This window comes from Amblyomma americanum, chromosome 8, assembly GCF_052857255.1.
Source record: "Amblyomma americanum isolate KBUSLIRL-KWMA chromosome 8, ASM5285725v1, whole genome shotgun sequence".
Taxonomy (NCBI): domain Eukaryota; kingdom Metazoa; phylum Arthropoda; class Arachnida; order Ixodida; family Ixodidae; genus Amblyomma; species Amblyomma americanum.
The window spans coordinates 73,678,312-73,691,062 of record NC_135504.1 but is presented as its reverse complement, the minus strand read 5'-3'; positions in this window follow the sequence as shown (position 1 = coordinate 73,691,062).

Below are 12,751 nucleotides of genomic sequence, written 5' to 3'. Positions count from 1 at the left end.
GCGCATAAAAGAGCTGAGTCATCAGCATAAACAAAAACGGAAAAAACTGCTTGGTGAAGTGTGGGAGGTGATTGATGTGCAATGAGTAAAGAATCGGGCCAAGGACTTAACCCTGAGGCACGCCTACAGTAACACCTTCAAAATCAGACCTTGTACCACCCAGTTGGATTATTTGGCGCCTGTTGCTAAGGTAACTTCTGAAGAATTCTATGCTAATCCCTCTGAATCCATAATGCATTAGCTTCCTCAATAAAATATCATGATCGACAGTGTCAGATGTTTTCTTGATATCCGAAATATTCCTAGGACTATTTTATTTCCATTTAAGAAAGAGTTGATTGTATTTGTTACAGATAGTATTGCTTCCGGTATACATATATATTGCCACCTGGTGTTCTCAGGTGGCGCTGAAGTGTCTTCGAAGACGTTGAAGTGTCTCGCGCTGGCTGGCTGGCTGCTTGCTGTATTCTGCTGGTTAGCGACCTGTCTCCCTGTTTTCCGTTACATATTTTGGTGTAGGCGCTGGGTAAAGATCCCTGTATATGTCTCATACTCCTCCGGATACCCTGGGCTCCAGTCCTTCGCTAGTGGACACCCCCGTGCACCGTGCTAGCCGGAGAAATCAAGGCCTACCTCCCGAACACGGGCTTTTGGAGTCTGCCAGAGCACCCACCCATCGACCTGTCATGCCAGCTGCTGCCTACTACACCTTGCAGAATCCGCGACTGCCCAAACCATTCCACGGCAGTCAGCTCGAAGACGTAGAGGACTGGCTTCTTGAGTTTGAACGCGTGGCCTCATTCAACCAGTGGGACGACGCCGCTAAACTTCGAAACGTCTTCTTTAGTCTCGAGGATGGTGCACGTACCTGGTACGAAAACCGAGAAGACGCCCTAACATCATGGCACGAGTTCCGCCGACGCCTGCTGGAGACCTACACCAGCACGGATCGTCGAGAACGGGCTGAACGGGCTTTGCAGTCTCGCATTCAGATGCCGAATGAGACTGTAAGCATGTACGTGGAGGATATGACTCGGCTCTTCCGGCGAGCTGACCCGGCCATGCCCGAAGATAAAAAGGTGCGCCATCTCATGCGCGGCGTTAAAGAGCAACTTTTCGCTGGCCTCGTGCGCAGTCCACCTGGGACTGTTGCTGAGTTTCTCTCGGAGGCGGTCACGATGGAGAAGATGCTCTTGCGGCGGTCTACCACCTACGACCGGCCGGTACTCGCCGCTTCACTTACAGAGCCGCTTCCTGCCTTCGGGGCTAACCCTGGTCTTCTCCGCGACCTGATCCGCTCCGTTGTGCGCGAAGAGCTCCAGGCGCTTTTCGGTGCTCCCCTGCCGACGGCCGGCTCTCTCGCTAGCCTGGTCCGCGAAGAGGTTCAAGCCTTGAGACCTTCGTTCCCGTCCGTTGACCCGCCGCCTTTACCAACGGAGTGCCGTCGTCCAACGTACGCTGAAGCCTTGCAACGTCCTGCGCCCTCTTCGGCGCAGTTTCCTCCGTCCAATCAAGGCTCGCTGTTTTCCGCACACCCCGACACGTACTACATCGACAATCGACGATCACCCCAGCGGAAGACGGACCTGTGGCGTGCTCCGGATCGGCGGCGTCTCTGCTTTCACTGCGGGGAACCCGGTCATCTGTATCGCCAGTGCCCGTATCGACAGCTTGGGCTGCAGGGGTTCCCTATCGACATGCCCCGTCCACCAAGAGGTCAACGACCCCGGGAGATCGAGGACTACGTAGCCCAGCAGCGCATGGCGACAATTCCCCAGCGGCAGTCTCGGTCTCCATCACCACGCCGACCTTCGCCACAGCCCCAAAGCTCCTCCTGGATGGCGCAGAGACGGTCGCCAAGTCCCCGCCGGGAAAACTAAAGAGAGCGACCTCAGGGGGCGAGGCCGCTGGCAATCGATACGAACAAGACCCCCCGACAACGCGAACAGCGACCGACCGCGATTTAAAGGCAACGACTGCAGTACCTGAACTCGGAGATCGATTCTCGTTGGATATACCCGTGCTTCTCGATGGCTATAAGGTTAGTGCTTTGGTGGACACTGGCGCTGATTTCTCGATTTTAAGCGGAAAGCTAGCGGCGCTTCTTAAAAAAGTAATGACACCATGGTCCGGCACGCAGATTCGCACGGCTGGCGGACATGTCGTAACTCCGCTTGGCCTATGCACAGCAAGAGTCCAAATTCGCAGCTCCACATTTGTTGTAAGCTGCCTAGTTCTACCGAACTGCTCCCGTGACTGTATCCTTGGCGTTGATTTTCTCCGAGAGTATGGAGCTATTATTGACCTCCGAAAGCGCACTGTCACATTTTCTACCGAGAAAGCTGATGTTTACTCCGAGGACTGTCCACGCCGCGCCGCCCTTCGAATATCCGCCGAGAGCGTTTGGATTCCGCCACGCGCCAGCGTTTTTGTGAGTGTTCACTGCGACGGACTACGTGAAGGGACAGCGGTCGCAGAGGGCAACCTGTCCCTTTTGCTCACCCACGGCATCTGCTCAGCGCGAGGTCTCATCCATCTCCGCGACGGCTGCTCTGAGCTCCTGGTGACTAACTTCTCTAACGAGCCCCGGCACCTTTTTCGTGCTACTGCCATCGCATTCGCCGACCCCTTAGCGGAGGTTTCTGAATGTTTCGCGTTCGAAGCTGTTAGACCTGTCCGCCCATCCCTTGACATCAGCCCGGACCTTTCGGTGACTCAACAGCGAGAACTACGTGCCCTCCTACTTGAATACTCCTCCTGTTTCGCTTCTTCGTCGAAAGTCCGGCAAACGGCTCTTCTCAAGCACCGCATCATTACGCCCGACGATGCCCGCCCCATCCATCAGCAGCCGTACCGTATCTCACCGAAGGAGCGTGAGGCGATCCAAACGCAGGTGAAGGAGATGCTTTCAGATGGAATCATTCAACCTTCCAGCAGCCCCTGGTCTTCACCTGTCGTGCTGGTGAAGAAAAAGGATGGGACACTCCGCTTCTGCGTGGATTATCGGAAACTGAACAACATCACCAAAAAAGACGTCTACCCGCTGCCTCGTATCGACGACTCGCTCGACAGACTTCGTCGCGCCCAGTACTTCTCCTCCATTGATTTAAAGAGTGGGTACTGGCAGATAGAGGTCGACGAGCGGGACCGCGAAAAAACGGCGTTCGTGACACCCGACGGACTGTACGAATTTAAAGTGCTACCTTTTGGGCTATGTTCAGCGCCGGCAACTTTCCAGCGGATGATGGATACCGTTCTCGCTGGACTAAAATGGCAAACTTGTTTGGTTTATCTCGATGATGTCGTCGTATTTTCCGAAACGTTTGCCGAACACCTTGAACGCCTGAGGACAGTATTAGATGCCCTCCGATCGGCCGACTTAACGCTAAAGCCCGAGAAGTGCCACTTTGGGTACAAAGAGTTGAAGTTTCTCGGTCACCTCGTGAGTGCCGATGGCGTTAAGCCCGACCCCGAGAAAACTGCTGCCGTCGCCAACTTTCCTGTTCCTGCAACAAAGAAAAGTGTGCAACGTTTTTTGGGTCTGTGCGCATATTACCGCCGCTTCATCGCCGACTTTTCAAAGATTGCCGCCCCCCTGTACCACCTCACGCGCAATGATACACAGTTCGTGTGGGCTGCCGAGCAGCAGGAGGCTTTTGCCGAGCTGCGCAGACGACTGCTAACAACCCCTGTTCTTGCGCACTTTGATGAAGAGGCTGAAACCGAAGTCCACACCGACGCGAGCAACGTCGGCCTCGGCGCCGTACTCGTCCAACACCAAGGTGGCGTGGAAAGGGTCATCGCGTATGCAAGCCGCACGCTTTCTCGCGCTGAAACAAACTATTCGACCACAGAAAAAGAATGCCTTGCGGTTATGTGGGCAACCATGAAATTTCGTCCGTACCTCTACGGCCGCCCGTTCAAAGTAGTTACCGACCACCATTCGTTGTGCTGGCTTGCAAATCTTCGCGACCCATCGGGGCGCCTAGCCCGATGGAGCCTCCGCCTCCAAGAATTCGATTACACCATTGTGCACAAATCTGGCCAGACGCACGAAGACGCTGACGCACTCTCTCGCGCGCCCGTCGGGTTAGCGGATGATAGCATAGAGGACGAGAGTGGTTTTATTGGAGTTGTCAGCGCCTTAGACCTAATGACCCGCCAGCGAGCTGACCCAGACCTGCGACCTATCATTGATTATCTGGAGGGCCGAGCTTCTGTCGTACCCCGACAATTTTCTAGAAACCTGCCGGCCTTCTGTCTCCGGAACGGCATTTTGTTTAAGAAAAACTCCAGCACTGTTGACCGAGCGCACCTCCTCGTCGTTCCGGCAGATCTCCGCGCCGATATCCTTCTTGCTTGTCACGATGAGCCGACCTCCGGCCACTTGGGCTTTGCCCGCACACTTGCACGCGTGCGCCAGGCGTATTATTGGCCCAAACTTTCTCACGCCGTCCAGCGTTACGTCAGAGGCTGCCGCGATTGCCAACGTCGTAAGGCGCCTCCTCTCAAGCCAGCGGGCTTGCTCCAACCTATTGAACCCCCTCGGACGCCTTTTGATCAAGTCGGCATCGATCTTCTGGGCCCATTCCCTGTGTCATCGGCCGGTCATAAATGGATCATAGTCGCGACCGACTATTTAACAAGGTATGCGGAAACTAAAGCGGTGCAGCGCGGTACGTCATCTGAGATCGCCCAGTTTTTTATGCAACAAATCGTGCTGCGTCATGGCGCACCGTCCCACGTAATCACTGATCGAGGTACGGCGTTTACGGCACAGCTCATGCGCGACGTGTTCGAGCTCAGTCACACGAACCATCGCAAAACTACTGCCTATCACCCACAGACGAACGGGCTCACAGAGAGACTCAACAGAACGATCGCCGACATGATCGCAATGTACATAGACTCGCAGCACAAAACCTGGGACGAGATTCTCCCGTACGTCACATACGCTTACAACACGGCCACCCAGGAGACGACCCGATTTACACCATTTCGTCTGGTCTACGGACGTGACGTTCAGACGATGCTGGATGCAATGCTTCCATGCAGCACTGATGACCACCCACTCACGCCAGACGCCGAGCAGTTCGCTCAGCGCGCCGAGGAAGCACGTCAACTTGCCCGTCTTCACATTCAGCGGCAGCAGGGCACGGATGCGCGCCGCTACAACCTCCGTCATCGGCACGTCGAATACCATCCGGGAGACCAAGTTTGGGTGTGGACCCCGGTACGCCGCCCAGGCTTGTCTGAAAAACTGATGTGCCGTTACTTTGGACCGTACCGAGTTTTGCGCCGCGTCACCGAAGTGACCTACGAAGTTCTTCCTGACGGGACTGTGCAGCCTCAGCGTAGTCCACCCCGCTCTGAGGTTGTGCACGTTGTCCGCATGAAACCCTACTTCACGCGGTAATGGATAGTACGCTCAGTGTTCTGCTAGTTTTCGCGTGGGACACCTTCGCCCACCTCCCTTGTACATTTTTGTGTGCTTGTGCTGTTTTTTTTTTCCTCTTTCCACTGCCCATACTGCAAACCCGCTTTTGTTTTTCTTTTTTTTTGGAGGGGGAGTAATGCCACCTGGTGTTCTCAGGTGGCGCTGAAGTGTCTTCGAAGACGTTGAAGTGTCTCGCGCTGGCTGGCTGGCTGCTTGCTGTATTCTGCTGGTTAGCGACCTGTCTCCCTGTTTTCCGTTACAATATATATATATATATATATGTGTGTGTGTGTGTGTGTGTGTGTGTGTGTGTGTGTGTGTGTGTGTGTGTGTGTGTGTGTGTGTGTGTGTGTGTGTGTGTGTGTGTGTGTGTGTGTGTGTGTGTGTGTGTGTGTGTGTGTGTGTGTGTGTGTGTGTGTGTGTGTAAGTACAGTATTACGACAAACGCGACTGTTTGTTAAAAAGGTTTATTGTGCCAACAGTTTCGGGAACGGTATTCCCTTCTTCAGGGCAGGCTTACAATGAAAATTGGTTTCATTGTAAGCCTGTCCTGACTAAGGGAATACCATTCCCGAAACTGTTGGCAAAATAAACCTTTAAAACGAACAGTCACGTTTATCGTAATACTGTACTTACACTTGTAAACTGGCACATTGGAACCCCTACTGTGTATATATATATATATATATATATATATATATATATATATATATATATATATATATATATATATATATATATATATATATATATATATATATATATATATCCCTTCGTTGATTACGAAAAAGCATTTGACTCAGTGGAAACCTCAGCAGTCATGCAGGCATTGCTAATCAGGGTGTAGACAAGGCGACAGGGGAGCTAGTTCGTGTTGTTTCAAACTGAGGAAATCACGCTAAGTGGTAGAGGAGTGTTATGTCATAATACCGGAATATATATATATATATATATATATATATATATATATATATATATATATATATATATATATATATATATATATATATATATATATATAGCTACTGCACAGCTACCATAGTCTTCCATAAAGTCAGCAAAGGGTGTCAGGGAAGGAGATACGATCTCGCCAATGCTATTTGTCGCCTGTTTACAGCAGGTGTTCCGAGGCCTGAATTGGGAACAGTTGGGGATAATAGTCAACTTGGACTACCTAAGTAATCTGCGATTCGCTGATGACTTTGCCTTGCCAAATCACTCAGGAGATGAACTGCAAACCATGATCAGTGAGTTAGACAGGCAGAGCAGAGGGATGGCTCGAAAAATTAACATGCAGAAAACCAAAGTAATGTTCAACAGCCTAGCAAGGGAACAGCATTTCACAATTGGCAACGAGGTGCTGGAAGTGGTAAAGGAATACGTCTACTAAGGACAGGTAGTGACAGCTGATCCGGATCATGAGAGGGAAATAAATATAAGGATAAGAATGGGGTGAAACGCTTATGGCATATTCTCTCAGATCGTGAATAGCAGTTTACCAAAATCGCTCAAGAGAAAAGTGTACAACAGCTGTACCTTACCCAGACTCACCTGCGGGGCAAAAACATGGAGGCTAACGAAAAGGGTTCAGTTTAAGTTAAGGACAACGCAGCGAGCTATTGAAAGAAAAATGATAGGAGTAACGTTAATGGACAGGAAGAGGGCAAAGGGGATGAAGCAACAAACGCAGGTTAATGAGATCCTAGTCGAAATCAAGGGGAAGAAATGGGCAGGACATGTAACGCGAAGGCAAGATCAACGCTGGAGTGGACTCGAAGAGAAAGCAAGCATAACAACGGGCGGCAGAAAGTTAGGTGGACGGAGATTAGGAAATTTGCGGGGGTACGGTGGCCGCAGCTGGCAAAGGACAGGGTTAATTGGAGAGTAATGGGAGAGGCCTTTGCCCTGCAGTGGGTGTAGTCAGGCTGATGATGAATGAATCAACACGTGATTTTAACTTACAACAGAGATATAAAAAACAACCTTAGCCCTTTTAGCTCTTTTGGTAATTCCACAAAACGCTTAGCCACCTACAAAACCCACGCAGCAGAGAATTGGTGTTTTTTCTGCCCTATGTACTAATTATGGTCAGCAATTGCTGTTCCACTGTGATGTGCACACGAAATCGTCGGGGGATTTTTGAACGCAGTGCGTCGGACAACGGAGCGCTGCGCGTGCGAATGGTGTGTGCGAGGCGACGGTGACGAAGAGCGTGGCGAGCACGAGGAGCGGAGAGTGACGTGTCAGAAAACCGAGGTTTGAAGGAAGACAGCGCGGCGGAGATCGGGTCATTCAAGCGTGGAGGTAGCAGCTTTCGGACGGTGAGTCCGTGCTGCCGGGGACCTCCCTTGGATCACCGACGCAAGCCTCCTGCGTCCCTTTCAGGTTTGGAGGTGGCAGACGATGGATTGAGGGTCCTTGCTGCCGAGAGGCTCCATTGGATAGCCTGCATTAAGCTTACGGCGCTTCGGGGCGCCGTAAACGGGTCCTAGCAACGCTTCTCCTGCGGCTGCCAAGTTCTTCGGGCTGTTCACGGGAGACCACCGGCGTCTTCCTGTGGTCCTCTCCGCTCCCACTACCACGTGGCTCCCTTCCGCCGCTTCCTTCGACGCGGCGCCAGCGACGCGTCACATTAGATCCACCCGGGTCCGCGCTGTCTGCAAGGCATCCCCGCTTCACCTTAGACGCTCAGTACCTTGTGAACCCTCTCCTTTTTTCTGCAGTGTTGTACGCGTGTTGAGTGTGCTTTTTTGTTTTTCTTTCGCATTGGCTATTTTCCTTTAAATTATAAATTCGGCTTCGTTTCGTTTTGTCTGATCTTTCTGTTGTTTTGTTCGAACCCGCCCGCCATAGCGTTCTCTTTCGGCAGTCGGGGACGCGTTACGTATTCGCGAGAGCCACGAGTTGCCAAGCTTACTTAACGATCTTCCCTAATGTAAAATTGATGTGCTTATTCGTTCTGAAGCACATTTTAATGAAGTGCCTTTGCGCTCATAACTGTGTCCTATTCTATTCGAGCACTGTGACAAGGTGAACAATGTTACTCTGCCGTTCTCGCTTTTTCTTTTTTTTAATGCATTCTTCGCCACATATGTATGACGCTTTGTAAGTTCTACTGTGCTGCTTTTCTGTTCTGAATAGTTTCCGTTGGCAGGTGTGCTCTGCGCCCTGCTGTAGCCACTGCAATGGAACTTGGGGCCGGTCACGCTGCCTTTTAGTAGTTTTGAGTGGGAAAGCACGGTTCCGATGGATAAACCTCGAGCACGATCTCGTGTTTTTTGTGGGTTTGCGCCACGCCAATTGAATAAATAAATAAATAAATAAATAAATAAATAAATAAATAAATAAATAAATGAATATGGGCGAAAAGAGGCCCAAAGGTTGGTGGGACGTCGATATTAAAAATTCTATATCAAGCCGTCAAGCAGCTTCGAGGGCACACCGGAAAGTATAAGCAGGAATAAACCGTTCCCAGAAATTTAAGGAAAATTGGACCAGTATAGAACACAAAATAACCATGCTCAAAATAGAGGCGAGGAAAAGATTTAGGCTGCAACCAATAAGTGATTGGCAGACATTCGAAGTAGAGATAGGCAGGCACCTAGAAAGTTCTGGAACCGCCTGGAGGCGCCTGGCACCACTTCGAAAGAAATGCGTCGCCATATACAGAATGACGACGTTAACTTGTTGGAAAATGAAGCGGCTGTTCAATTTATTAGCGAATGTACAATTTACATGTTCTCAGTCACACAGTGCATCGCAATTGCTGCAAGCGAAAAACGAACACTGTGGATGGCGTTTTTTAGACATCAAAGCAGTTTATGACAGTGAAAACAAGGCTCTATTACGGCAAATTTTGAGAAAAGAGGTTGTGGGCAGGGAAACAATATAGTTATTTAAATAAAATTTACAAGGCGAACAACGCAGCTATGAATTGTCAGAAAACGTAACTTGCAGAAAGAGTTGCGGTTAGAAAGAGACATAGGCAAGGATCTTCTTTATCGCCACTCCTATTTGTGCTCCACACCCGGGAGACTGAACGGAAGATAAAAACGAGCGAATTAGGGTTTTCTGTGTCGTGGTGGCGAAGAGCCCAACTGGAGACAAGTTGCATAGCGAGAATGATATTTGCTGATGACATTGTCCTTCTAGCAGACGGCGCGAAAGGCCTGAAAGACTTGGCAGACATTTGCCGTATAAAGGCGCAGTCTGTAGGAGTGAGATTTAGGGCTGAAAAATTGAGAGCCATGATATATAATGTTGAGCCCGGTAAGATCACGCTACAAAACATAGAGTTACCTAGAGTTAAGCCGTGCATGTATCTTGATATCTGGATAAATGATCGCAGAGGCTACATGCAAGACCAATGGGAGGAAATTATAATGAAAGGAAAAAAAGAAACGCAGCTGCTGTGAAGAATCGCGCTCTTTGGGCATATAGCAAATATGAAGTTATTCGGGAAATCTGGGAAGGCGCAGTGCTACCGGGCTTGACGTTTGCAAACGCTGTGGTGTGCTCGGGATCTACCACAAATTCAGCACTTGAAATAAATCAGAGGACAGTCGGTAGTCTTTCCTTGGGGTCAGATGGAAACACTACTAATGAAACAGTCGAGAGAAAACTAACTCCAACCAATATTTTTAACTTTATTCAACGTTTCGGGACCAACTCGGTCCATTCTTCAGGGGTGACTAAAGCGTGCCAGCAGCAGCAGCAGCGGGTTGCTGCCTTCGCTCCCCCTTTGTTAGCTCGTGGCGCAGTCCACTAACGTACGCAGACGGGAGCGCTCCTAGAGTCCTGTTCATCGTCGCCTTTGTGAGCCGGATGTGTCCTGACTCCACGTGTGGCCTCTTGAACAGGTTTGATTCCACGGCCAAGACGCTCACCTCCTCGAAGGCTATCCGGTGGTCGGCGCGATCGCAGTGTTCGGAGAGGGGGTTGGATTCTGAATTCATTAGCCGGATGTCATTTTTGTGTTGCCTTATTCTTTCGTGGAGGTTTTTGTTTCGCCGATTTATGAATCAAGGCACTCTGAGCATGAGATTTTGTAGACGACAGCCGGTTGTTTTTCTCTGGAGACGCGGTCTTTCTGTCGTTTTTAAAAAGCGGCTTATTGTTGAAAGAGGTTTGTGAGTCACGTGGATTCCATGTTTTCCGAGAATGCGTGTGAGTGCCTCACTGGTTCCCCTCACATAGGGAAGCACAACGCACGCGCGTTTCGTTGTTTCATTGTTGGCTGGTCCAGGACGTCCGACTTAGAAGTAGCTATCCATGGCCGGAAAGTTACGACTGTAGTCGACACAGAAGCCGATTACTCGGTGATGAATGGAACATTCGCTTCGCAGCTGAGGAAAGTCACGACCGCTTGGGACGGCCCATAAATCTGCACCGCAGAGGGCTACCTCATTACGTCATCAGGACAATGCACAGCGCGAGTGACTGTCAAAGGACATACCTATCCTGCGACCTTCGTTCTGCCACGGCAATGTTCCCGCGAATTGCTCTTGGGCATGGATTTCCTTAATGAGCATCAGGAGATCATCGACCCGCAATCTAAGCTGATCACGCTTTCGATAGACGAGGCCATCCCTTCGTTGAGAATTCTGGAAAATCACGTTTCTCTGAGTGTCCTGGAGGAAGAAGTGAACGTCCCATCCCGTTCAAGCGTTATCGTGACCGCAGGCGGCACGAAAACCATTAACTCTTAAGCTGTCATCGAGGGGAACATGCAGTTGCTTCTAGACCGAGGAATCGGCATCGCAAGAGGCCTAACACATTTCCGTAAGGGCCAGGCCAAAGTACTGCTGAGTAACTTCAGCGAAGAATATCGACACATTAACAGAGGAACGACGATTGCTTTCTTCGACGAAATATCCGACGCGCGAGACTCCTTAGCCTATTCCGGCCCCCCCGCAGAAGATTCGCCTGACCAAGAGAATTCGCCCACTTTCGACATCAACCCAGCCCTGCCCCGGAATAGGCAAGACCAGATCCGCCATCTGCTTCGAAGTTACAGCGAGTGTTTCTCGTCATCGCCAAAGGCCCGACAAACGCCTACTGCCAAGCATCGCATTATAACTGACCAGCACGCCCGACCTCTCCGTCAAAGACCCTACCGTGTGTCGCCGCGAGAACGACAAGCCATTCGGAACCAAGCGGAAGAAATGCTGCGCGACGACGTCATCCAGCCATCAAACAGCCCATGGGCGGCGCAGGTTGTTCTATTGAGAAAGACGGCAAACTCCGATTCTGCGTTGATTACCGCCACTTAAACGACATAACAAAGAAGGACGTCTACCCTCTACCCCGCATCGAGGACACACCGGGCCGGCTCTGCAACGCCAAGTATTTCTCATCGATGGACCTCAGGAGCGGCTACGGGCAAGTTGAGGTTCATGAAATCCCGAGAAGACCACACACATCACTCCGGATGGGCTTTTTGAGTTTAAGGTGATGCCATTTGGTCTCTGTTCCTCACCAGTGACGTTTCAGCGAGTAATGGATACAGTGCTGGCAAGCCTGCAGTGACACATTTGTATGGTGTATTTAGATGATGTAGTTGTCTTCGCCTCGAACTTCGAAGAGCACCTATAAAGATTTTGAACAGTGCTAGACGCCATCAAGTCGTCTGGCCTAACTTTGAAAGCTTAGAAGTGCCACTTTGCCTGTGAAGAGCTGCTGTTTCTAGACCACATCGTTAGCAAGGAGGGAGTACGCCCAGACCTGCAGAAAAGAGCTCCTATTCAACAGTTTCCAACGCCGCCCGATAAAAAAAGCAGTGCGCAGATTTCTCGGACTGTGCCCATATTACCGACGATTTGTGAAAAACTCGCGCATCGCCGAGCCGCTGACTCAACTAAAGAAGGAAAACGTGCCATTTAATTGCGAATCGCCACAAGCAGAAGCCTTCAAAGAACTTCAGCGTGGTTTCCAGTCCCCACCGATCCTCGCGCATTTTGCTGAGAACGCCGATACTGAAATTCATACCGACGCAAGCAGCGTGGGCCTAGGCGCCGTCCTCGTTCAAAAAAAGCGACGGGCTGGAGATAGTCGTCGCATACGCTAGCCGTTTCCTTTCCAAGGCCGAGACTAACTAGTCGACCACTGAGGAGTGCCTTGAAATCATCTGGGCAACGTCGAAATTCTGCCGCAAGCTGTACGGACGACCGTTCAAGGTGGTCAGCGACATGAGACCCCCGATGTGCTCATCACGGACAGAGGAAGAGCATTCACGGCGGAACTAACGCAAGCGATCCTATGTTACAGCCAAACCAGCCCCCGGAAAACAACTGAATACCATCCGCAGAGAAACGT